We start from the raw sequence: 25,596 nt of genomic DNA, 5'->3' as shown, positions 1-25,596 counted from the left end.
CTTAGAGGAGGAAGAATTTCCCTTGAAATTTCGAAAGGAACGAAAATTACTCTGTCGTCTTTTTTTGTTACTCTTATCCTGAGGGAGGAGATGACCCTTACCTCCCGTGATATCAGAGATAATTTCCGTGAGGCCAGGTCCAAACAATGTCTTCCCTTTGTAAGGAATCGCTAGAAGCTTAGACTTGGAAGAGACATCCACAGACCAAGGTTTTAACCATAACCGTGATAGAATAGAGAAACCCAAAATCTTAGCTCCCAGTTTAATAATTTGAAGGGAAGCGTCTGTAATAAAAGCATTAGCTAGCTTCAGAGCTTTTATCCTGTCTTGAATCTCCTCCAAGGAAGTCTCAGTGCTGAGAGACTCAGATAGTGCATCAAACCAATATGCTGCCGCACTATTGATGGTAGCAATGCACGCAGCTGGCTGCCATTGTAAACCCTGGTTAACATAAACCTTTTTTAAGTAAACCTAACTTCTTGTCCATAGGATCTTTGAAAGCACAACTATCCTCTATGGGAATAGTAGTTCTCTTGGCTAAGGTGGAAACAACCCCTTCCACCTTAGGAACTGTTTGCCAAGCCTCCTTTAAAGAGTCAGCTATGGGAAACATCTTCTTAAAAATAAGAGAGGGAGAAAAGGGTATGCCTGGCCTCTCCCACTCCTTAGTAATGATCTCTGAAGCTCGCTTTGGAAAAGGAAATAAATCTGAGTAAGAAGGAACTTTGAAATATCTGTCCAATTTACGAGACTTTGTAGGGGCAACCACTACCGTGGAGTCACAGTCGTCCAAAGTAACCAAAACCTCCCTGAGCAATAGGCGGAGGTGTTCTAGCTTAAACCTAAAAGTTACAACCTCCGAGTCCGTCAGAGGCAATGAACTTTCTGAATCTGAAATTTCACCTTCAGATGGAACCTCATTACCCTCCTCTTCAGGTCCTTGGGAGGGTACTTCCAAAATTGCCACAACTGCATCAGAAACCTCACTTACTGAATGTCTGGTTTTCTTCTTACGTTTGCCCTGCAACATTGGGAAAGCAGACAATGCATCAGAAATTGCAGAAGACATGAGAGAAGCTATGTCTTTTAAGGTAACTCCAACGGGCGCTAGAGCAGAAGTACAGGGCACTGCTTGGGCGGGCGCTAAAATTTGGGACGCTTGGGGAGAAAGCTGCGGCATACCTTGAATCTCATTAGACTCTTGGACAGCATCCGCTTTTGAAAAGTTTTGCTCAGGAAAAATCTTTTCCCTATAACTTAAAGTCCTCTCAATACATGAGGGACAGAAAGGGATTGGTGGTTCCACATTTGTATACAAACACAAGGAGCAAGTAACACTTTGCAAGTCTCCTAGGTCCACACTGAATCAAAAAAATATAAATATGCAATAAAAAACATAATTTATGTAAGAACTTACCTGATAAATTCATTTCTTTCATATTAACAAGAGTCCATGAGCTAGTGACGTATGGGATATACATTCCTACCAGGAGGGGCAAAGTTTCCCAAACCTTAAAATGCCTATAAATACACCCCTCACCACACCCACAAATCAGTTTAACGAATAGCCAAGAAGTGGGGTGATAAGAAAAAAAGTGCGAAGCATATAAAATAAGGAATTGGAATAATTGTGCTTTATACAAAAAAATCATAACCACCACAAAAAAGGGTGGGCCTCATGGACTCTTGTTAATATGAAAGAAATGAATTTATCAGGTAAGTTCTTACATAAATTATGTTTTCTTTCATGTAATTAACAAGAGTCCATGAGCTAGTGACGTATGGGATAATGACTACCCAAGATGTGGATCTTTCCACACAAGAGTCACTAGAGAGGGAGGGATAAAATAAAGACAGCCAATTCCTGCTGAAAATAATCCACACCCAAAATAAAGTTTAACGAAAAACATAAGCAGAAGATTCAAACTGAAACCGCTGCCTGAAGAACTTTTCTACCAAAAACTGCTTCAGAAGAAGAAAATACATCAAAATGGTAGAATTTAGTAAAAGTATGCAAAGAGGACCAAGTTGCTGCTTTGCAGATCTGGTCAACCGAAGCTTCATTCCTAAACGCCCAGGAAGTAGATACTGACCTAGTAGAATGAGCTGTAATTCTCTGAGGCGGAATTTTACCCGACTCAACATAGGCAAGATGAATTAAAGATTTCAACCAAGATGCCAAAGAAATGGCAGAAGCTTTCTGGCCTTTCCTAGAACCGGAAAAGATAACAAATAGACTAGAAGTCTTACGGAAAGATTTCGTAGCTTCAACATAATATTTCAAAGCTCTAACAACATCCAAAGAATGCAACGATTTCTCCTTAGAATTCTTAGGATTAGGACATAATGAAGGAACCACAATTTCTCTACTAATGTTGTTGGAATTCACAACTTTAGGTAAAAATTCAAAAGAAGTTCGCAACACCGCCTTATCCTGATGAAAAATCAGAAAAGGAGACTCACAAGAAAGAGCAGATAATTCAGAAACTCTTCTAGCAGAAGAGATGGCCAAAAGGAACAAAACTTTCCAAGAAAGTAATTTAATGTCCAATGAATGCATAGGTTCAAACGGAGGAGCTTGAAGAGCTCCCAGAACCAAATTCAAACTCCAAGGAGGAGAAATTGACTTAATGACAGGTTTTATACGAACCAAAGCTTGTACAAAACAATGAATATCAGGAAGAATAGCAATCTTTCTGTGAAAAAGAACAGAAAGAGCGGAGATTTGTCCTTTCAAAGAACTTGCGGACAAACCCTTATCTAAACCATCCTGAAGAAACTGTAAAATTCTCGGTATTCTAAAAGAATGCCAAGAAAAATGATGAGAAAGACACCAAGAAATATAAGTCTTCCAGACTCTATAATATATCTCTCGAGATACAGATTTACGAGCCTGTAACATAGTATTAATCACGGAGTTAGAGAAACCTCTTTGACCAAGAATCAAGCGTTCAATCTCCATACCTTTAAATTTAAGGATTTCAGATCCGGATGGAAAAAAGGACCTTGCGACAGAAGGTCTGGTCTTAACGGAAGAGTCCATGGTTGGCAAGATGCCATCCGGACAAGATCCGCATACCAAAACCTGTGAGGCCATGCCAGAGCTATTAGCAGAACAAACGAGCATTCCCTCAGAATCTTGGAGATTACTCTTGGAAGAAGAACTAGAGGCGGAAAGATATAGGCAGGATGATACTTCCAAGGAAGTGATAATGCATCCACTGCCTCCGCCTGAGGATCCCGGGATCTGGACAGATACCTGGGAAGTTTCTTGTTTAGATGAGAGGCCATCAGATCTATCTCTGGGAGCCCCCACATTTGAACAATCTGAAGAAATACCTCTGGGCGAAGAGACCATTCGCCCGGATGCAACGTTTGGCGACTGAGATAATCCGCTTCCCAATTGTCTACACCTGGGATATGAACCGCAGAGATTAGACAGGAGCTGGATTCCGCCCAAACCAAAATTCGAGATACTTCTTTCATAGCCAGAGGACTGTGAGTCCCTCCTTGATGATTGATGTATGCCACAGTTGTGACATTGTCTGTCTGAAAACAAATGAACGATTCTCTCTTCAGAAGAGGCCAAAACTGAAGAGCTCTGAAAATTGCACGGAGTTCCAAAATATTGATCGGTAATCTCACCTCCTGAGATTCCCAAACTCCTTGTGCCGTCAGAGATCCCCACACAGCTCCCCAACCTGTGAGACTTGCATCTGTTGAAATTACAGTCCAGGTCGGAAGAACAAAAGAAGCCCCCTGAATTAAACGATGGTGATCTGTCCACCACGTTAGAGAGTGTCGAACAATCGGTTTTAAAGATATTAATTGATATATCTTCGTGTAATCCCTGCACCATTGGTTCAGCATACAGAGCTGAAGAGGTCGCATGTGAAAACGAGCAAAGGGGATCGCGTCCGATGCAGCAGTCATAAGACCTAGAATTTCCATGCATAAGGCTACCGAAGGGAATGATTGAGACTGAAGGTTTCGACAAGCTGTAATCAATTTTAGACGTCTCTTGTCTGTTAAAGACAGAGTCATGGACACTGAATCTATCTGGAAACCCAGAAAGGTTACCCTTGTTTGAGGAATCAAAGAACTTTTTGGTAAATTGATCCTCCAACCATGATCTTGAAGAAACAACACAAGTCGATTCGTATGAGACTCTGCTAAATGTAAAGACTGAGCAAGTACCAAGATATCGTCCAAATAAGGAAATACCACAATACCCTGTTCTCTGATTACAGACAGAAGGGCACCGAGAATCTTTGTGAAAATTCTTGGAGCTGTAGCAAGGCCAAACGGTAGAGCCACAAATTGGTAATGCTTGTCTAGAAAAGAGAATCTCAGGAACTGATAATGATCTGGATGAATCGGAATATGCAGATATGCATCCTGTAAATCTATTGTGGACATATAATTCCCTTGCTGAACAAAAGGCAATATAGTCCTCACAGTTACCATCTTGAACGTTGGTATCCTTACATAACGATTCAATAATTTTAGATCCAGAACTGGTCTGAAGGAATTCTCCTTCTTTGGTACAATGAAGAGATTTGAATAAAACCCCATCCCCTGTTCCGGAACTGGAACTGGCATAATTACTCCAGCCAACTCTAGATCTGAAACACAATTCAGAAATGCTTGAGCTTTCACTGGATTTACTGGGACACGGGAAAGAAAAAATCTCTTTGCAGGAGGTCTCATCTTGAAACCAATTCTGTACCCTTCTGAAACAATGTTCTGAATCCAAAGATTGTGAACAGAATTGATCCAAATTTCTTTGAAAAAACGTAACCTGCCCCCTACCAGCTGAACTGGAATGAGGGCCGTACCTTCATGTGAACTTAGAAGCAGGCTTTGCCTTTCTAGCAGGCTTGGATTTATTCCAGACTGGAGATGGTTTCCAAACTGAAACTGCTCCTGAGGACGAAGGATCAGGCTTTTGTTCTTTGTTGAAACGAAAGGAACGAAAACGATTGTTAGCCCTGTTTTTACCTTTAGATTTTTTATCCTGTGGTAAAAAAGTTCCTTTCCCACCAGTAACAGTTGAAATAATAGAATCCAACTGAGAACCAAATAATTTGTTTCCCTGGAAAGAAATGGAAAGTAGAGTTGATTTAGAAGCCATATCAGCATTCCAAGTCTTAAGCCATAAAGCTCTTCTGGCTAAGATAGCCAGAGACATAAACCTAACATCAACTCTAATAATATCAAAAATGGCATCACAGATAAAATTATTAGCATGCTGGAGAAGAATAATAATATCATGAGACTCACGATTTGTTACTTGTTGCGCTAGAGTTTCCAACCAAAAAGTTGAAGCTGCAGCAACATCAGCCAATGATATAGCAGGTCTAAGAAGATTACCTGAACACAGATAAGCTTTTCTTAGAAAAGATTCAATTTTTCTATCTAAAGGATCCTTAAACGAGGTACCATCTGACGTAGGAATGGTAGTACGTTTAGCAAGGGTAGAACTAGCCCCATCAACTTTAGGGATTTTGTCCCAAAATTCTAACCTGTCAGGCGGAACAGGATATAATTGCTTAAAACGTTTAGAAGGAGTAAATGAATTACCCAATTTATCCCATTCTTTGGAAATTACTGCAGAAATAGCATTAGGAACAGGAAAAACTTCTGGAATAACCGCAGGAGCTTTAAAAACCTTATCCAAACGTATAGAATTAGTATCAAGAGGACTAGAATCCTCTATTTCTAAAGCAATTAGTACTTCTTTAAGTAAAGAGCGAATAAATTCCATCTTAAATAAATATGAAGATTTATCAGCATCAATCTCTGAGACAGAATCCTCTGAACCAGAAGAGTCCAAAGAATCAGAATGATGGTGTTCATTTAAAAATTCATCTGTAGAGAGAGAAGATTTAAAAGACTTTTTACGTTTACTAGAAGGAGAAATAACAGACAAAGCCTTCTTTATGGATTCAGAAACAAAATCTCTTATGTTATCAGGAACATTCTGCACCTTAGATGTTGAGGGAACTGCAATAGGCAATGGTACATTACTAAAGGAAATATTATCTGCTTTAACAAGTTTGTCATGACAATTATTACAAACAACAGCTGGAGGAATAGCTACCAAAAGTTTACAGCAGATACACTTAGCTTTGGTAGATCCAGCAGGCAGTGATTTTCCTGTAGTATCTTCTGGCTCAGATGCAACGTGAGACATCTTGCAATATGTAAGAGAAAAAACAACATATAAAGCAAAATAGATCAAATTCCTTATAAGACAGTTTCAGGAATGGGAAAGAATGCCAAATATCAAGCTTCTAGCAACCAGAAGCAAATGAAAAATGAGACTGAAATAATGTGGAGACAAAAGCGACGCCCATATTTTTTAGCGCCAAATAAGACTCCCACATTATTTGGCGCCTAAATGCTTTTGGCGCCAAAAATGACGCCACATCCGGAACGCCAACATTTTTGGCGCAAAATAACGTAAAAAAATGACGCAACTTCCGGCGACACGTATGACGCCGGAAACGGAAAAGAATTTTTGCGCCAAAAAAGTCCGCGCCAAGAATGACGCAATAAAATGAAGCATTTTCAGCCCCCGCGAGCCTAACAGCCCACAGGGAAAAAAGTCAAATTTTTGAGGTAAGAAAAATATGATAATTCAATGCATAATCCCAAATATGAAACTGACTGTCTGAAAATAAGGAAAGTTGAACATTCTGAGTCAAGGCAAATAAATGTTTGAATACATATATTTAGAACTTTATAAATAAAGTGCCCAACCATAGCTTAGAGTGTCACAGAAAATAAGACTTACTTACCCCAGGACACTCATCTACATGTTTGTAGAAAGCCAAACCAGTACTGAAACGAGAATCAGTAGAGGTAATGGTAAATATAAGAGTATATCGTCGATATGAAAAGGGAGGTAAGAGATGAATCTCTACGACCGATAACAGAGAACCTTATGAAATAGACCCCGTAGAAGGAGATCACTGCATTCAATAGGCAATACTCTCTTCACATCCCTCTGACATTCACTGCACGCTGAGAGGAAAACCGGGCTCCAACTTGCTGCGGAGCGCATATCAACGTAGAATCTAGCACAAACTTACTTCACCACCTCCCTTGGAGGCAAAGTTTGTAAAACTGATTTGTGGGTGTGGTGAGGGGTGTATTTATAGGCATTTTAAGGTTTGGGAAACTTTGCCCCTCCTGGTAGGAATGTATATCCCATACGTCACTAGCTCATGGACTCTTGTTAATTACATGAAAGAAACTTTAATTTTGACACAAAAAGTTTGAATGTAAAAAAATTTACTCTCTCTTTAAATTTTAAAAGTAACTTTTTTACTGCGTGTGAGAAAAAACGTGTTCAAACAACCATACACAAATAAAAGTGACACCCCTACACCTCAGCAGCTCTGCTGAGGTGCCTACCTAACTGCAAGACTGGAGACTCTCTCCCCCTCCTGGCAAGCAATCTGGACTCGATAGGGGAAACTATTCAGCAACCCTCCGGACCTAGAAACGCCTGATCTAGTCAGAAAACATGCGTTTCTAGGCAGAGGAACTATCCGGTCTGTATCCGGTCTTTACTGTGTCTTCAGATAGAGGCACAGAGAAAAGGCGTGCAATACAGAAGATCCGCCCAACCTGGGCATGGCTAACCGGAACAACACACTCTCCCGGACGTTATATCATATTAAAATTAACGCCATGATAAAGAACCACTATTCAAGTGCTTATCACCCAGCCCCAGTGCCTGTAACACGCTGTCTGGTTCTCTCATACTCAGAGCTTTCCTTGTCCCTTAATAAAGTGCCTTATACGTTTGCCCTGCAACCATAAGCCCTTTATGTAATGTAATGAAGTATAATAAAGTGCTCCTTTTCCTCTAAGTGTCCCAGGGGAAAAAAAGCACTTACCTCATATGTTTGCCTGACAGCAAAGGCAGTTCATCAGGTTTGAGGGGTCCTATCCCCCACAAGGATCTGTGAAGAAAAATAAATTCCTGAATATATATTCCTCAGGTTTTCAGGGTTAGGGTAATATATGGGAGGCACAGTAAGAATTATGTCCCACAAGTTCCCATTGCTCTAAAGCCACCAATGCTCTACTGAAGAGACTGATATGGACTACGGCTACAACCCAGGACAAAGCAGCACAATCTTGCATTACTTTAAAAATAATAAACTCTTGATTGAAGAATCTATACTAACACCTCACTTTACCACTTCCTATCACTAGCATAGGCAAAGAGAATGACTGGAGTGGGAGGGAAGGGAGGAGCTATTTAACAGCTCTGCTGTGGTGCTCTTTGCCTCCTCCTGCTGACCAGGAGGTGAATATCCCATTAGTAACTAAGATTATCTGTGGACTCGTGTCATAAAAAAGAAAAGGGCCAAAGACTGTCAAAAATCTTTAGTAGCCTGGAGATAGAATTTGAGAGCACGAACTACATCCAGGTTGTGAAACAGACGATCATTTTAAGGAGGAGGATTAGGACAAAACTAAGGAACAACAAATTCCTGATTAATATTACAGTCCAAAACCACCTTAAGAAGAAATCCCAATTTGGAACGAAGGACCGGCTTAACCGCATGGAAAATAACATAAGGGGGGGGGGGGGGTCACACTGTAGAGACAAAGCTCTGAGACTCTATGAGCAGAACAAATGGCCAGAAGAAACAAAAATTTCCAAGACAATAACTTAATATCAACAGTGTGCATAGGCTCAAACGGAGCCTGCTGCAGAACCGTAAGAACAAGACTAAGGCTCCACGGAGAAGCAACAGACTTAAACACAGGCCTGATTCTGACCAGGGCCTGAACAAATGATTGAACATTTGATAAATTGGCCAAACGTTTATGCAAAAGAATGGAAAAGGCAGAAATCTGACCTTTCAGAGTACTGACTGACAAACCCTTCTCCAGACCTTCCTTGAGAAAAGACAGAATGCGGGGAACACCCACCTGACTCCAAGGGAAACCCTGAGATTTGCACCAGTAAAGGTATGTGCACTACACCTTATATGTCTTGCGAGTTACCGGCTTAGGAGCCTGGATCATGGCATCAATAACCTTTTCAGAAACACCTTGTCTAGACAAGACTAGGCGTTCGATCTCCAATGCAGTCAGCTTCAGAAAATCTAGGTTTGGATGCAGAAAAGGACCCTGAAGTAGAAGGTCCTTCCCCAGAGGAAATTTACACAGGGGAAAGAATGATATTTTCACCAGGTCCACAAAACAAAATCTGCAAGGCCAAGCTGGAGCAATTAAAATCCATGAAGCCTGCTCCTGTTTGATACGGGCTATCACCCAAGGAAGGAGGGCAAACGGAAGAAACAGGTAAATCAGACCTAAGTCCCTTGGAACCGCTAGAGCGTCCACCAGAGTTGCTTGTGGATCCCTTGATCTTGAGCCATATTTTGGAAGCTTGGCGTTTAGACTAGACGCCATCAGATCCAACTCCGGAACTCCCCACTTTAGGGTTATCATTGAGAATACTTCCAGATAAAGAGCCCACTCCCCTGGGCGAAATGTCTGCCTGCTCAGATAATCCTCCTCCCAGTTGTCCACACCTGGGATGTGGATGGCAGATATGTGACAATTGTGAGACTACGCCCACTGAAGAATGCGAGTCACCTCCCTCATTGCTAAGGAACTACGTGTTCCTCCCTGATGGTTAATATACGCCACCGAAGTGATGTTGTCTGATTGAAATCTGATTAACCGGACCAAACTCAGTTGAGGCCAAGCTATCAATGCATTGAAAATTGCTCTCAACTCTAGGATATTTATTGGGAGGGCAGACTCCTGAGTCCAAATTCCCTGAGCTCTTAAGGTACTACAAACTGCTCCCAAGCTGGAAAGGCTGGCATCCGTAATCGCAATCTCCCAAAGTGGTCTCAGGAAACATGTGCCTTGGGACAGATGGTCCTGAGAGAGCCACCAGGACAAAGATTCTCTCTTCAGTTTGTCTAGGACCATCCTTAGATAAGTCTGAGTGGTCTCCGTTTAATTGCCTGAGCATGCATAATTGTAGAGGTCTCAGATGGAATTGAGCAAAAGGAATAATGTCCATGGAAGCAATCAGACCAATTACTTACATATACTGTGCCAATGATGGACGGACAGCAGACTGAAGAGAAAGACAGGCAGCAAGAAGTTTAAATTTTCTGACTTACGTTAAGAAAATGTCCATGGAGATCGAGTCTATGATCATCGCCAAAAAAACATACCCTGTCACCAAGGAACTCTTTTCCAGATTCCCCCTCCACCTGTGAGAGCAGAGAATCAGCAACAGAGAATCTGTATGGGATCTTACTAAATGAAAGATGGTGCCTGAACCAAGATATCATCCAGGTAAGGTGCCACTGCAATTCCTTGAGATCTGGCAACTGCCATAAGAGCTCCTAGAACCTTCGTAAAGATTTGTGGGGCAGTGGCTAGGCCGAAAGGCAGGGCTACAACTTGGAAGTGTTTGTCCAGCAAGGCAAACCGCAGGAATTGGAAATGATCCTTATGGATAGGAACATGAAGATATGCATCCTTCAGGTCGATGTTAGTCATGTACTGAACCTCCTGAACTAAAGGGAGAATAGAACGAATAGTCTCCATTTTGAAGGACGGAACCCTGAGAAATTTGTTGAGACACAAGATCTAAAATGGGTCGAAAAGTTCCCTCCTTTTTGGGAACCACAAATAGGTTGGAATAGAATCCTTGACCTTGTTCTGGCAGAGGAACTGGGACACAATCACTCCTAGAGAAGTGAGATCCTGGACACGGTTTAAGAATGCCTCTATCTTGTTTGCAGAGAATCTTCACAGGAGAAATCTGCCTCTGGGAGGACGAGATTTGAATCCTATCCTATATCCCTGAGAGACTACTTCCACCGCCCAAGGATCGGGGACATCACAAATCCAAGCCTGTTGAAAGGAGGAAAGACTGCCCCCAACTTGTTCCGAAGTTGGATCGGGGGCGGACCCATTTATGCTGATTTGTTCTCAGAGGAAGGCTTCTTGGATTGCTTACCCTTATTCCAAGGTTAGTTAGCTCTCCACGAGGGCTTGACTTGATCAGGTTTGGAATAAGGATGATTTTTGTCCCTTGAAGTTGTGAAAGGAACGAAAATTAGAAGTCTGGCGACCCCTAGGTCTAACCTTCTTATCCAGAGGTAGAAAAGCTCCCTTTCCACCTGTAACAGTGGAAATGATTTCCGCCCTACAAGGACCAAACAAGGTCTTACCCTTAAAAGGGAGGAGACAGAAGTCTAGACCTGGACACCATGTCAGCTGACCAATACTTTAACCATAAGGCTCTGTGAGATAGAATGGCAAGACTAGAAGTCACTGCACTCAGACGGACTACTTTTATGTTGTCATTGCAGATGAAGGTATTAGCCAGTTTTAAAGCCTTGATCCTGTCTTAGATCTCCTCTACTGTGGTACCCTCCAAAACCAGCTCCGATAAGGAGTCGTACCAGCTACTGCCGCCATACTAGCAACCAGCTGCCTTGGTGAAGAAATGTTTTTCTGAAATACTCCTCCAGTTTCCTGTTCATAGGATCCTTGAATGAGGTACTATCCTCTAGAGGAATTGTGGTTCCCTTGGCTAATGTGGATATAGCTCCATCCACCTTAGGAACAGAGTGCCAAAGTTCTTGCACAGAGTCAGCAACAGGAAACATCTTTTTAAAATACAGGAGACTGGGCAAATGAAACCCCCAGATTCTCCCACTCCTGAGAAAGACAGAGGAACCGCAGGGCACTGCTCGAGTAACTGCCAAGTACGGGGACGTCTGAGGAGAAAGCTGAGGCATGTCCTGGGAAACAATATCCTGAGGGACAGATGGCTCAGAGAGAATCTTTATTTTTGGAAAATAACATTTTATTCACACATGTGGAACAAAACTGCACAGGAGGAATAACTGCAGCCTCAAGGCAATATAAACACTTATCAAAAGGACAAAGATATATTAGAATTCATAAGTCCAAAAACAGAATTTATGCTTACCTGATAAATTTCTTTCCGTATATGGAGAGTCCAGAACGTAATTTAATTACTAGTGGGAATCTCTCTCCTGGCCAGTAGGAGGCCGCAAAGAGCACCACAGCAAAGATGTTCATTGTCACTCCCCTACAAATAAATTAACTACAATCTGTCTGCAGATAAACTGTAGACAAGTAATTAGGCACAGTAATTGTCACTCCCCTACCCATAATCCCCAGTCATTCAACCAAAGGGAAATGGAAAAAATGAATAACACAAAAGGTATAGAGGTTCCTGAGGTATAGTAAAAAAAAAACAGAATTTATATCTTACCTGATAAATTCCTTTCTCCTACGGTGTGTCCGGTCCACGGCTTCATCCTTACTTGTGGGAATATTCTCTTCCCTAACAGGAAATGGCAAAGAGGCACACAGCAAAAGCTGTCCATATAGCCCCTCCTCTGGCCCCGCCCCCCAGTCATTCGACCGACGGTTAGGAGAAAAAGGAGAAACTATAGGGTGCCGTGGTGACTGTAGTGTATAGAGAAAAAAATTTAAGCCTGACAAAAAAAGCCAGGGCGGGCCGTGGACCGGACACACCGTAGGAGAAAGGAATTTATCAGGTAAGATATAAATTCTGTTTTCTCCTACATAGGTGTGTCCGGTCCACGGCTTCATCCTTACTTGTGGGAACCAATACCAAAGCTTTAGGACACGGATGAAGGGAGGGGACAAGTCAGGCAACCTAAACGGAAGGCACCACGGCTTGCAAAACCTTCTCCCAAAAACAGCCTCCGAAGAAGCAAAAGTATCGAATTTGTAAAATTTTGTAAAAGTGTGCAGTGAAGACCAAGTCGCTGCCTTACAGATCTGATCAACAGAAGCCTCGTTCTTGAAGGCCCATGTGGAAGCCACAGCCCTAGTAGAGTGAGCTGTAATTCGTTCAGGAGGCTGCCGTCCGGCAGTCTCATAAGCCAATCGGATGATGCTTTTCAGCCAAAAGGAAAGAGAGGTAGCAGTAGCTTTCTGCCCTCTCCTCTTACCAGAATAAACGACAAACAAGGATGAAGTCTGTCTGAAATCCTTAGTTGCGTCTAAGTAGAATTTTAAAGCACGGACCACATCTAGGTTGTGTAACAAACATTCCTTCTTTGAAACTGGATTCGGACACAGGGAAGGAACAACTATCTCCTGGTTAATATTCCTGTTGGAAACCACTTTTGGAAGAAAACTAGGCTTGGTACGTAAAACTACCTTATCTGTATGGAACACCAGATAGGGAGAAGAACACTGCAAAGCAGACAATTCAGAAACTCTTCTAGCAGAAGAAATAGCAACCAAAAACAAAACTTTCCAAGATAGTAACTTAATATCTATGGAATGTAAGGGTTCAAACGGAACCCCTTGAAGAACTGAAAGAACTAAGTTTAGACTCCATGGAGGAGTTATAGGTCTGTAGACAGGCTTGATTCTAACTAATGCCTGTACAAACACCTGTACATCTGGCACGGCTGCAAGTCGTTTGTGTAACAAAACAGACAGAGCAGATATCTGTCCTTTTAAAGAGCTAGCTGACAAACCTTTATCCAAACCCTCTTGGAGAAAGGAAAGTATTTTAGGAATTTTGATTTTACTCCAAGAAAATCCTTTGGAGTCGCACCAACGGATATACTTTAGCCATATTTTATGGTAAATTTTCCTAGTCACCGGTTTTCTGGCTTGGACCAGAGTATCTATAACCGAATCTGAAAACCCTCGCTTAGATAAAATCAAGCGTTCAATTTCCAAGCAGTCAGTTGCAGAGAGACTAGGTTGGGATGTCTGAATGGACCTTGTATTAGAAGATCCTGCCTCAAAGGTAGCTTCCATGGTGGAACCGATGACATATTCACCAGGTCTGCATACCAAGTCCTGCGTGGCCATGCAGGAGCTATTAGAATCACAGAGGCCTTCTCCTGTTTGATCCTGGCTACAAGCCTGGGAAGGAGAGGAAACGGTGGAAACACATAAGCCAGATTAAACGACCAGGGCGCCACCAATGCATCCACTAGTGTCGCCTTGGGATCCCTGGATCTGGACCCGTAGTGAGGAACCTTGAAGTTCTGACGAGACGCCATCAGATCCATCTCCGGAATGCCCCATAGTTGGGTTAACTGGGCAAAGACCTCCGGGTGAAGTTCCCAGTGCCCCGGATGGAAAGTCTGACGACTCAGATAATCCGCCTCCCAGTTGTCTACTCCTGGGATGTGAATTGCAGATAGGTGGCAGGAGTGATCCTCTGCCCATTTGATGATCTTGGAGACCTCTCTCATCGCTAAGGAACACTTTGTTCCCCCCTGATTCATGTACGCTACAGTCATGTTGTCCGACTGAAATCTTATGAACCTGGCCTTCGCTAGTTGAGGCCAGGCCAGGAGCGCATTGAATATCGCTCTTAGTTCCAAAATGTTTATCGGGAGAAGAGACTCTTCCCGAGACCATAGACCCTGAGCTTTCAGAGAGTCCCAGACCGCGCCCCAGCCCAAGAGGCTGGCGTCGATCGTAACAATGACCCACTCCGGTCTGCGGAAACTCATTCCCTGAGACAGGTGATCCTGAGTCAACCACCAGAGGAGCGAATCCCTGGTTACCTGGTCTACTTGAATTTGGGGAGACAAATCCGCATAATCCCCATTCCACTGTTTGAGCATGCACAGTTGCAAAGGTCTTAAATGAATGCGAGCAAAAGGAACCACGTCCATTGCTGCAACTATTAGTCCGATTACTTCCATGCACTGAGCTATGGAAGGCTGAAGAATAGATTGAAGAACTTGACAAGCGTTTAGAAGCTTTAACTTTCTGACCTCTGTCAGAAAAATCTTCATTTCTACGGAATCTATTATTGTTCCTAGAAAAGGAACCCTTGTGGACGGGGACAGGGAACTCTTTTCTATGTTCACCTTCCACCCGTGAGACCTAAGAAAGGCTAAGACAATATCTGTATGAGTCTTTGCCTTTGAAAGGGACGACGCTTGGATTAGGATGTCGTCTAGGTAAGGTGCTACAGAAATGCCCCTCGGCCTTAGAACCGCTAGAAGGGACCCTAGTACCTTCGTGAAAATTCTGGGAGCAGTGGCTAAACCGAATGGAAGAGCCATGAACTGGTAATGTTTGTCCAGAAAGGCGAACCTTAGGAACTGATGGTGATCTTTGTGGATCGGAATATGCAGGTACGCATCCTTTAAGTCCACGGTAGTCATATTGACCCTCCTGGATTGTTGGTAATATTGTCCGAATGGTTTCCATTTTGAATGATGGAACTCTGAGGAATTTGTTTAGAATTTTTAAATCCAGAATTGGCCTGAAAGTTCCCTCTTTTTTGGGAACTACAAATAGGTTTGAGTAAAAACCTAGACCTCGTTCCGCTGTTGGAACTGGTTGTATCACTCCCATCTTTAATAGGTCTCCTACGCAATGTAAGAATGCCTGTCTCTATCTGGTCTAAAGATAAGCGAGACATGTGGAACCTTCCCCTTGGAGGAAGTTCCATGAACTCTAGAAGATATCCATGGGAGACTATTTCTAGTGCCCAGGGATCCGGAACATCTCTTGCCCAAGCCTGAGCAAAGAGAGATAATCTGCCCCCTACTAGATCCGGTCCCGGATCGGGGGCTACCCCTTCATGCTGTCTTGGTAGCAGCAGCAGGCTTCTTGGCCTGTTTACCCTTGTTCCAGCCTTGCATAGGTTTCCATGCAGGTTTGGGCTGGGCAGCATTGCCCTCTTGTCTAGAGGCTGCAGAGTTAGAAGCTGGTCCGTTCCTGAAATTGCAAAAGGAACGAAAATTAGACTTTCTTAGCCTTGAAAGGCCTATCTTGTGGGAGGGCATGGCCCTTTCCCCCAGTGATGTCTGAAATAATCTCCTTCAATTCCGGCCCAAAAAGGGTCTTACATTTGAAAGGAATATTAAGTAATTTAGTCTTGGACGACACATCTGCCGACCAGGATTTTAGCCAAAGCGCCCTGCGCGCCACTATATCAAAACCTGAGTTTTTCGCCGCTAATTTCGTTATTTGAAAAGCGGCATCCAAAATAAAGGAATTAGCTAACTTAAGTGCGTGAATTCTGTCCATGACTTCATCATATGAAGTCTCCTTCTGGAGCGAGCTTTCTAATTCCTCGAACCAAAAAGACGCCGCTGAGGTGACAGTAATGATGCACGTAATTGGTTGAAGAAGGAGACCTTGCTGAACAAAAATCTTTTTAAGTAATCCTTCCAATTTTTTATCCATAGGATCTTTGAAAGCGCAACTGTCCTCTATAGGAATAGTTGTGCGCTTTGCTAACGTTGAAACTGCCCCCTCTACCTTAGGGACCGTCTGCCAGGCGTCCCTTCTGGGGTCTACGATGGGGAACATTTTCTTAAATATAGGAGGTGGGACGAACGTTATACCCGGCTTCTCCCACTCCTTATTCACTATGTCCGCTACCCTCTTGGGTATCGGAAAAGCATCAGCGTGCACTGGGACCTCTAAGAATTTGTCTAATTTGCACAACTTCTCTGGGATTACCAAAGAATCACAATCATCCAGAGTAGCTAGTACCTCCTTAAGCAGGGTGCGGAGATGTTCTAGCTTAAATTTAAATGCTACTATATCAGGTTCTGCCTGTTGAGAAATTTTTCCTGAGTCAGAAATTTCTCCCTCAGACAGCCCCTCCCTCACTGCCGATTCCGATTGGTGGTAAGGTATCGTCAGCGTCTACTTGTTCATCCTTTTCTGTATTTAAAACTGAACAATCAAGCTTTCTCTGAAAAGCTGGCAGTTTGGATAAAAGATTTGCTATAGAATTATCCACTACTGCTGTTAATTGCTGCATAGTAACAAGCATTGGCGCGCTAGATGTACTAGGTATCGCCTGCGCGGGCAAAACTGGTGTAGACACAGAAGGAGAGGATGATGAACTATCCCCACTACCTTCATTAGAAGAATCATCTTGGGCAATTTTATTAAATGTGACAGTATTGTCCTTACTTTGTTTGGACGCCATGGCACAATTATCACATACACTTAAAGGGGGGACCACCTTGGCCTCTATACACACAGAACATAAGCTATCTGATGGCACAGACATGTTAGGCAGATTTAGGCAGGCTATTAATGCAATAAAAACGATTTTAAAGAAAACCGTTACTGTCTCTTTAAATAATAAAATGACACACTTTATTTCTGAATGTTCAAAAAACTATGAAGGCAATATCCGATCTTTATAAAATTTATACCCCAGTGTCTTAATGCTTTGAAAGTATTGCACACCAAATATGAAGTCTCTAGACCCTTAAATAAGCAAACCGGAGCTAATTGTTCAATTTAACCGGTTTTACACACTACAGTCCCTGCTACAGCCTTTGCTGCAGCTTTTACCTTCCTTAGGTGTTATTCACCACAGAAATAAGCCTTCCGGAGTCTGTTTCTTATCCACAGGACCCTCTCACATGAAGCTGCATGCACTGCCTTTGAAATTAACTGCGCAACTGCGGCGCGAAAATTAGGCCTCCTCCCTCTGCATACTAGAGTGAAGGGGCCTTCCTGACTAGATTAGGCGTCTTAAACAATGCCAGGAATGATTAAAACGTTCCCCAAAGTGTATTAATGTTCACAAAACATTTGAAATGCCATAAAAATGTAATATAAGTGAATCGATTTGGCCCACAACAGTGTCTACCAGTACAAAAACCCAAAAAAATAAGCCTGTAATCTGTTACTCAGTCTAAGAAAATGGCTTACCGGTCCCCTGAGGGAAAAACTGACAGTCTTCTCTGTGTTAGAAAAGAGACTTGTCATACCTGGAGCAGATGAGTCTGCAAACCGTTACCCTCAACTGAAGTTCTGTAGCTCAACAGTCCTGTGTGGTAACAGCAATGGATTCTAGTTACTTGTGCTAAAATCATATTCCTCTTTAACAGAAATCTTCATCACTTTCTGTTGTAGAGTAAATAGTACAAACCGGCACTATTTTAAAATAAACTCTTGATAGAAGAAATAAAAACTACAACTAAACACCACAAACTCTTTACCATCCCCGTGGAGATGCTACTTGTTCAGAGCGGCAAAGAGAATGACTGGGGGCGGGGCCAGAGGAGGGGCTATATGGACAGCTTTTGCTGTGTGCCTCTTTGCCATTTCCTGTTAGGGAAGAGAATATTCCCACAAGTAAGGATGAAGCCGTGGACCGGACACACCTATGTAGGAGAAATAACTGTCTTAATAAAGGGTTGGGAAAACAAGACAGGCAGACCTAAACAGAAGGCACCACCGCTTGAAGAACCTTTCTTCCAAAAAGAGGCCTCAGCCGAAGTAAAAGTATCACATTTATAACATTTGGAAAAAGTATGCAAAGAGGACCAAGATGCCGCTTTGCTAGTCTGTTCAAAAGAAGCTCAATTTTTGAAGGCCCAAGAAGATGAAACAGCCCTAGTGGAATGAGCCGTAATTCTCTCAGGAGGCTGCTGACCAGCAGTCTCATAAGCAAAACAAGTCATAATTCTCAAAAAGAAAGAAAGAGAAGTAGCAGTAACCTTCTGACCCTTACGCTTTCCAGAGAAACAAACAAACAGAGCAGAAGACTGGCAAAATTCTTTAGTCGCCTGAAGGTAGAATTTAAGAGCACACATACAACATCCAAATTGTGCAACAGAAGTTCCTTATGAGAAGAAGAATTTGGACAGAGGGAAGGAATAACAATCTCCTGATTAATATTTCTGACCGAAACCACCTTAAGAAGAAAACCCAATTTAGTACGAAGAACCACCTTATCCGCATGAAAGATAAGGTAAAGCAAATCAAACTGCAAAGCCGAGAATTCCAAAACTCTCAGAGAAGAAGAGATAGCAATTAGAAACAAAACCTTTCAAGATAACAACTTAATATATATATATGGAATGCATAGGCTCAAACGGAGCCTGCTACAAAATTTTAAGAACAAGGTTAAGGCTCCAAGGAGGATTAACAGGTTTAAACACAGGCTTGATCCTGACCAAAGCTTGACAAAAGGAAAACATCTGGCACATCCGCCAGACGCTTATGTAACAGAATAGATAAAGCAGAAATCTGACCTTTCAGAGAACTGACCGACAATCCTTTCTCCAGACCTTCCTGAAGAAAAGACAAAATCCTAGGAATCCTGACCTTATTCCAAGAGTAACCCTTAGAATCACACCAATAAAGGTATTTACGCAATACCTTATGGTAAATCTTACGAGTTACAGGCTTGCAAGTCTGCAACACAGTCTTAATGACCGACTCACGATTAGCAAGAACTAAGCGTTCAATCTCCAAGCAGTCAGCTTCAGAGAAACGAGATTTGGATGTCGGAAAGGACCCTGAACTAGAAGGTCCTTCCTCAGAGGAACTTCCAAGGTGGAAGAGATGATATTACTAGCTCTGCATACCAAATCCTGCGAGGCCACGCAGGAGCTATTAGAATAACCGACGCTCTTTCCTGCTTGATACGAGCAATGACTAGTGGAAGGAGCGCAAACGGAGGAAACATATGCTAGACCGAAAACCCAAGGAACCGCCAGAGCATCTATCAGAGCGGCCTGCGGATCTCTTGACCTTGAACCGTACTTTGAAAGATGGGGGTTAACCTGGAGAACACCACCGGATGGAGAGCCCACTCCCCAGAATTAAAAGTCTGTCTGCTCAGGAAATCCGCCTCCCAGTTGTCCACTCTTGGAATATGGATGGCAGATAGAAAACAAATGTGAGTCCCCGCCCACAAGTAGCAGCAATAACAAGAACAGGCTCTCTACACTCCAGAAGAGCTGGGGTGCCCTACCTGACCTCCTGAACAAGCTAGAGGACTAGCTATGAAAACAACACCTTCCTGTCTCACAAACAGGATCGTAATGACAGCTCTTAGACTCCGCTCGGCTTTCACTAAAAAGCGGAAGAGCGAGTCACATGACCATTTCCGGACAACAAAACAGCGCAAAAACAAAAGAAAGTGTGCGCTGCCAGAAATAAAGCACCAAAAAGCCAAAATCAACAGTAAAAACACGCCCATAAAACCTTTATACACACTTCAAGCCGTAAGACATAAAATATGTACACAATATGTAAAGGCTATAAAAACCTGAACATCAGCCAAATAGAATAAGCAGCTGCAAGTCGAAAAAATCAACCCCTTAGTCTCTCAAAACACATAAGTACCTGCACCCTGCCTATAAATATCCTCGCAAAGGATATAAAATGTCCCCATAAAAAAATAGCAGTTTAGATCTTTCTTAAAGTGCAAGTCTCCCATACCTAGAAGACAAAAGCACTTACCTGTAATCCAACTGTCAGGCAGGATGACAGCTCACAAGGCGTGAAAGGACACATACTCCTTTCAGAGACCTGTAGAAAAAAGAAAGAATACAGTAAACCCACTCTGGCTTTCTATACTAGGGCAGCAATATGTTAGGAAACCGAGCAAGGCCCACCTCACAATTTCCTAACTGCTTAAAAGCAACCACTACTCCAATGCAGAGATTAACGTAGACTAAGCTAAACCCCAAATGCCTGCTTGCAGGGAAACCCAAAAATACATTTCTTCAGACACCAAACTTCACCTCCTCCATTGACAGAGGCAAAGAGAATGACTAGAGATTATGGGTAGGGGAGTGATACTTAACAGCCTTGCTGCAGTGCTCTTTGCCGCCTCCTGCTGGCCAGGAGAGATATTCCCTACTAGGAACTGAATGACGTTGTGGACTCTCCATTTCTTAGGAAAGAAAAATTTATTGGTTCACAGAAGCAATAATCAATAAATCAGGCTCTAAACAAAAAATCTTTTAAATAATCCCCCCAAAAAAAAAAATTGTAATAAATTTTAATATATTTGTTGGATAAATAAAAAGAAAACAAACAGGCACTTCTATATCCCCAGCGCTGCTGGATAAACTCACCCCTCCGGTGACACAAGGACAAGAGTGCTATCTTAGAGCTATATGTATTAACAGCTCAGCTATACAGGCTCACCAATCAACCACCGTAACTCTGAAAATGGCATTAAAAGGCTTGGCTGCTCTCCCACTCTTCACTTTGCAGAAGATTAACGCTCCTACGATCCTCCGCTAAGAAAGCCAATAGCGGACTAAAGATCAAAGGGGTCCGCTCAGCGGAAGGGAAGCCGTGCGGTCATATGACCGCAAGGAAAAGAATCTGCGACAGAGAAAAAGAATGTGATTACACAGCGCTGACCGTCTCAAGCCGGATTTAAACATCTAATAAACTCCATAAGCCTCATAGACTGCTCAAAAAGTTCATCAAAACACGCAAGGGCCTACATAGAGCCTACTTACCCTTATTAACCCCTAAAGAGCCAGCCTCAATAATTAAAGGGAAACGTTGTACTCCCTTTGTATCTCCCAAAAAGGCAGTATAGTGCCCTGGACCTGCTGCCAAATATAACATCCCCATTTGAAGAGATATTGTTTAAGTCCCCATATTTCCACTAAGAGGGATATTAACTCCCAAAAGTGCCATGTCCTTCTCAATTAGAAGGTAAAAAGCACTTACTTGTGGAATACAGCTGCAGGGCAGGAACAGCTTCTCAGGTTTGACAGACTCAGACGACCTCTGACAGGGACCTGAAGAGAAAGAAAAGCAGAGTAATCAACCCTGGTTTTCTATATAGGAGTTAGCAAAAATTTTTGGAAGAAAAGCAAGGACTGCCTTGCCGACTTCCAAAAGCTAAAAGCCACCATAACTCTTAAAGGATTCATTTTCTTCAGATACCATCTTCGCACACCTCCATGATGTACAAAAGCAAAGCATGACTGGGGGTTTATGGGAAGTGGAAGGGATACTTAAAGCTTTGCTTGGGTGTTCTTTGCCTCCTCCTGGTGGACAGGAGTTGAATTATCACTAGTAATTAGAATGGTTTAGGACCGTTTTATCTCAATGAAAAATCAAGAAGGGGTGATCGGAAAACAGGACATAATTCTTCTAGCGGAAGAAATGGGTAAGAGAAGAGAACCTTCCATGACAATAACTTTAGGTCCAAAGATATCATAGGTTCAAAGGGGAAACTTTTCAAAAAAGAAAAACATTTTCAAATTCCAAGGGAGAGGAAAAGGGTCTAATAAGGCAAATTCTCACCAAGGCTTGGACATAAATTTGATCATCAGGGAATTTGGCCAGTATTTTTGTGAAACAAAACTGATGATGCAAAAAATCAGACCCTTTAAAAAAAACCTCTAGGGTCTTGAAAGAACTGAAGGATTCTAGGGGTTCTAAAAGATTTTCAAGAGAAAACTCAGGAAGAACACCAAAGTAAGTAAGCTTTCCAAATCGTATGATCAATTTTATGCATGACAGGTTTTTCTGCTTCCAGTAGGGATAACAGAATCTGAGAAACCTCCATGTCATCAAATTCAGAGATTTGAGATAAAGATGATACAAGAGTCTTCGAGACAGCAGATCTTTCCTTAAGGGTAGAGCCCATGGAGGAAGAGATGACATCTGTATAAGATCCGTTTACCAAGTTCTGCGGAGTTAAGTCCAATCTCATGAGATCACAGTAAGAGTTAATGACCTCAGCACTGTTGATGCTGATTGGCTGCTGTTTCATTTCAGCAGCTGAGTATAACTTTTTACACTGAACTTACTCTGCTGAGCTGAGGAGATTGTGAGGTAAAATATCTTCCTTTTTTACATAGAGATACTAGGTGAAATTTTCCTGTCAGCTTTTTACAGTAATACTGCATTAAATTCAAGTGATTTAGCATATGAGTATTATGTCCCTTTAAGGAGCTGTTAATATGAGTAGTGATGGTTTCACAGAAAGACTCTTCCTGCATCTCCGGACTCTTTCATCCATGCTCTCACTGAGAGGCTGAAAGGATAACTTAAAACTCCAGTCCCATCTCGAAGAGTACTACCCTCCATAAGAGACTACTCCGGAATCTTCTGACACTTCTCTGTCAATCTCCTGTGACGAAAGGCAAACAATGACTGGGGGATGAGAGGAGTGGGGGAGGTATTTAAGCCTTTGGCTTGGGTGTCTTTGCCTCCACCTAGTGGCCAGGTTCTGTATTCCCATAAGTAATGAAGCAGTGGACTCTCCTCGTATTAGATGGAAATCTCTGTCAGTCTTTTGAAGACTGGATTTAAACTCTGGAGAGAAGTCAGTGGAATCCCGCTGGGCCAGATGCCAGGTGTCATACTGACAGGATTATGGCACGCAAATTGGAGCTGTGATGCACAACTTGCACATATCTGGTTAATTTGGTCCACTGGAACAATTTTGCATAATAAAAAGGGAAAATGAGGGGGGGGGGCGGAGCTAGCTGCCATATCAAACAGACGTACTATGTGTGAGCTCCGTGTATTATAAACTATAAAAGTCGAATTTAGGCACTAAAGTTACTCTTTTTTCGGGACACATAACCCCCCTGGAGACTGGAGAGACATTGGCCTTCTGGAAGGGAGCCGACCAAGATTAAGAAGCACTTTCTGCAATCCCTAGTTCCATCTCATCATGGCGACCGCGACTTATATTACTTTGCTGGAACTTGAAACCCTCCTATACTCGCATTTTGAGACAGTATCTAGAGTATGGGATACCAAAGTTGAGAACCTGCGTAACATGGCAAGACCTTGTATTACTCCGGCAGGTAAAACTAACAAGCCAACAATATCTAGAAGCAGCACTCAAAAAGAGCTGGGCAAAGCGCTGCAAGATCTGGTGAAACCGCCATCGGAAGTTGCTGATTTTCCTGCTAGCTCTGGGTGTACAAGAAGTGCCACGGAGGAGCATAAGCTACCATTGAACAGCGGTACTGAAGGGGCTTTCCGGTCTGTTTCCCGCAGCTCCAAGGCATTAGAGGAGAAGTCGCAGGCAGTCAGCCTTCCCAGCCCTCTAATGGTGGCCATTGCAGGAACGGAACAGACTGCTGCATCGCCGGATTATAGTAGCAGTGACAAACTTACCCCTGATTCAAGTGCCGGGATGCGGCGGCTTGGTGTCCGGGTGGCATTGGAAGAGGTGGTGCCTTTCAAGCTTGGAGATGTTGCCACGCTGCAGCGATCCCTGTGCAGGCAGGAGCTAAGTGCTTGCCGTGTTGTGCTACTACTGCTGGATGTGGGTAGTCAGCCCCACTTGATCGTGCGGAGACACTCAGAATGGGGTGCAGGCCCAAATGGCAGTTACATCATCCTAGATCTCCTAAAGGCAATGACGAATGAACTGGGACTCTACAGATTCTTCAGGGTCGGTGTTGGTTAGTGGGTGAGGCCGTCTCTCTTGGTTGAGGGGCTCAGAGATGGGCACATACCTAAGAACACTAATGACGCCAAGTACCCACCTTCAGTTTACTGACTGGTCTGTTTTCTCATGTGCATAAGAGACATTTTAAGTTTATAGAATATGGGCCTGTCTGAAATATGGATTAGATTCTGCTGCAGCTAATTGCTTAGTTTGGCAAAAAGTACTTTCTGTGAAGTGCAGACAGGGAACTGGTTGAAGCTTGGGACTGTGTCCATAGGACTGAGTTTCAGCCACCATTCCTTCACAAGACTGTTTGCTTGTTAGCATGATGGTGTTACCTCTTGCCATATATAATGTGATATGTTATGAAGTCCCAAAAGCCTGATGCTCGTTTTCGATATCTGGGCGCATACCTTTGCACTTAGCAGGAGGGTAGCAGTATTGTTGCCTAGACGTCATGCTGATGTAAGCTTTCCAAACAATTGTCTAATTAGGCATTCCTCATTATAAATACAGTCCCCATTTATTGCTTTGGAGCCCTCTTTCCTTTAGTTGGGAAGTTGGAGCGCTTAGTTTGAATATTGGCTCAGCAGGGAGAGCTTAATAGTTTACACTATAGGTGCATGCCTCCTCCCCAGGTACACTTATTTCTATATACAGATTCGCTCTGTCAGCGGCCGAGATAGGGTGATCTGTCCATGCTTTTCCCCCCTTATTGATACAGCATACTACTGATATTATATGAGGCTGTGGTTCTCCATTAGGGGTCAGGCTGCTGAAATAGGGGTTGCTTGCCAGGGGTGGAAGCTTTATTTGCAATTTTGATTGATTGACTGTTCTTATGTTAACATACAATGCTACATTAACCTGCTAATAGTGTCAATGGCACAATATACATGCTCTTCATTTTATTGTTTACAATTATTGTTACAGCTTTAAAATGTATGCTTGGTCAAGGTACTGCCCTACGGTGTATTCATGGGGCCAAATATATTTAGGATGCCGAAATTAATTGAACCCCTATACTCTATAAAAGTAGATGCCTAAGGTCAGATAGAGGCCAAAATATTAAAAGGAGGTGGGGAAGTGCTTAGACCTTTTTCAAGTTGATGGGGTTTAGCTTTGGGCACCATATGACTTTTTTATGTGAACGCTCGCCAGTCGCTACATGCGCATAACAGCAGGGGACACTGCTTAAAGCTCTCGCCCTCCACCCCCCTTCCCTCCCCCCCCTCCCCCCCTTCCCTCTCCCTTCCTTCCCTCCCCCCCCCCCTCTTCCCTCTCCTCCCTTCCCTCTCCCTCCCCCCCTTCCCTCTCCCCCTCCCTTCCCTCTCCCTCCTTTCCCCCCCTTTTTTCACTTTCATTCCTCCCCCCACCTCCCTCCCCCC

General features: G+C 42.9%; 1 protein-coding gene across 1 annotated transcript in view; it reads right to left on the bottom strand.

The window, feature by feature from the left end:
- Positions 1-25,596, bottom strand: part of MED13 (mediator complex subunit 13) — a 1,182,528-nt gene that overhangs the window by 878,966 nt on the left and 277,966 nt on the right. The gene's annotated exons all lie outside the window — the stretch shown is intronic.

This window comes from Bombina bombina, chromosome 3, assembly GCF_027579735.1.
Source record: "Bombina bombina isolate aBomBom1 chromosome 3, aBomBom1.pri, whole genome shotgun sequence".
Lineage (NCBI taxonomy): Eukaryota > Metazoa > Chordata > Amphibia > Anura > Bombinatoridae > Bombina > Bombina bombina.
Note: the sequence above shows the minus strand (reverse complement) of the source record. Positions and strands in the feature narration are given on the sequence as shown.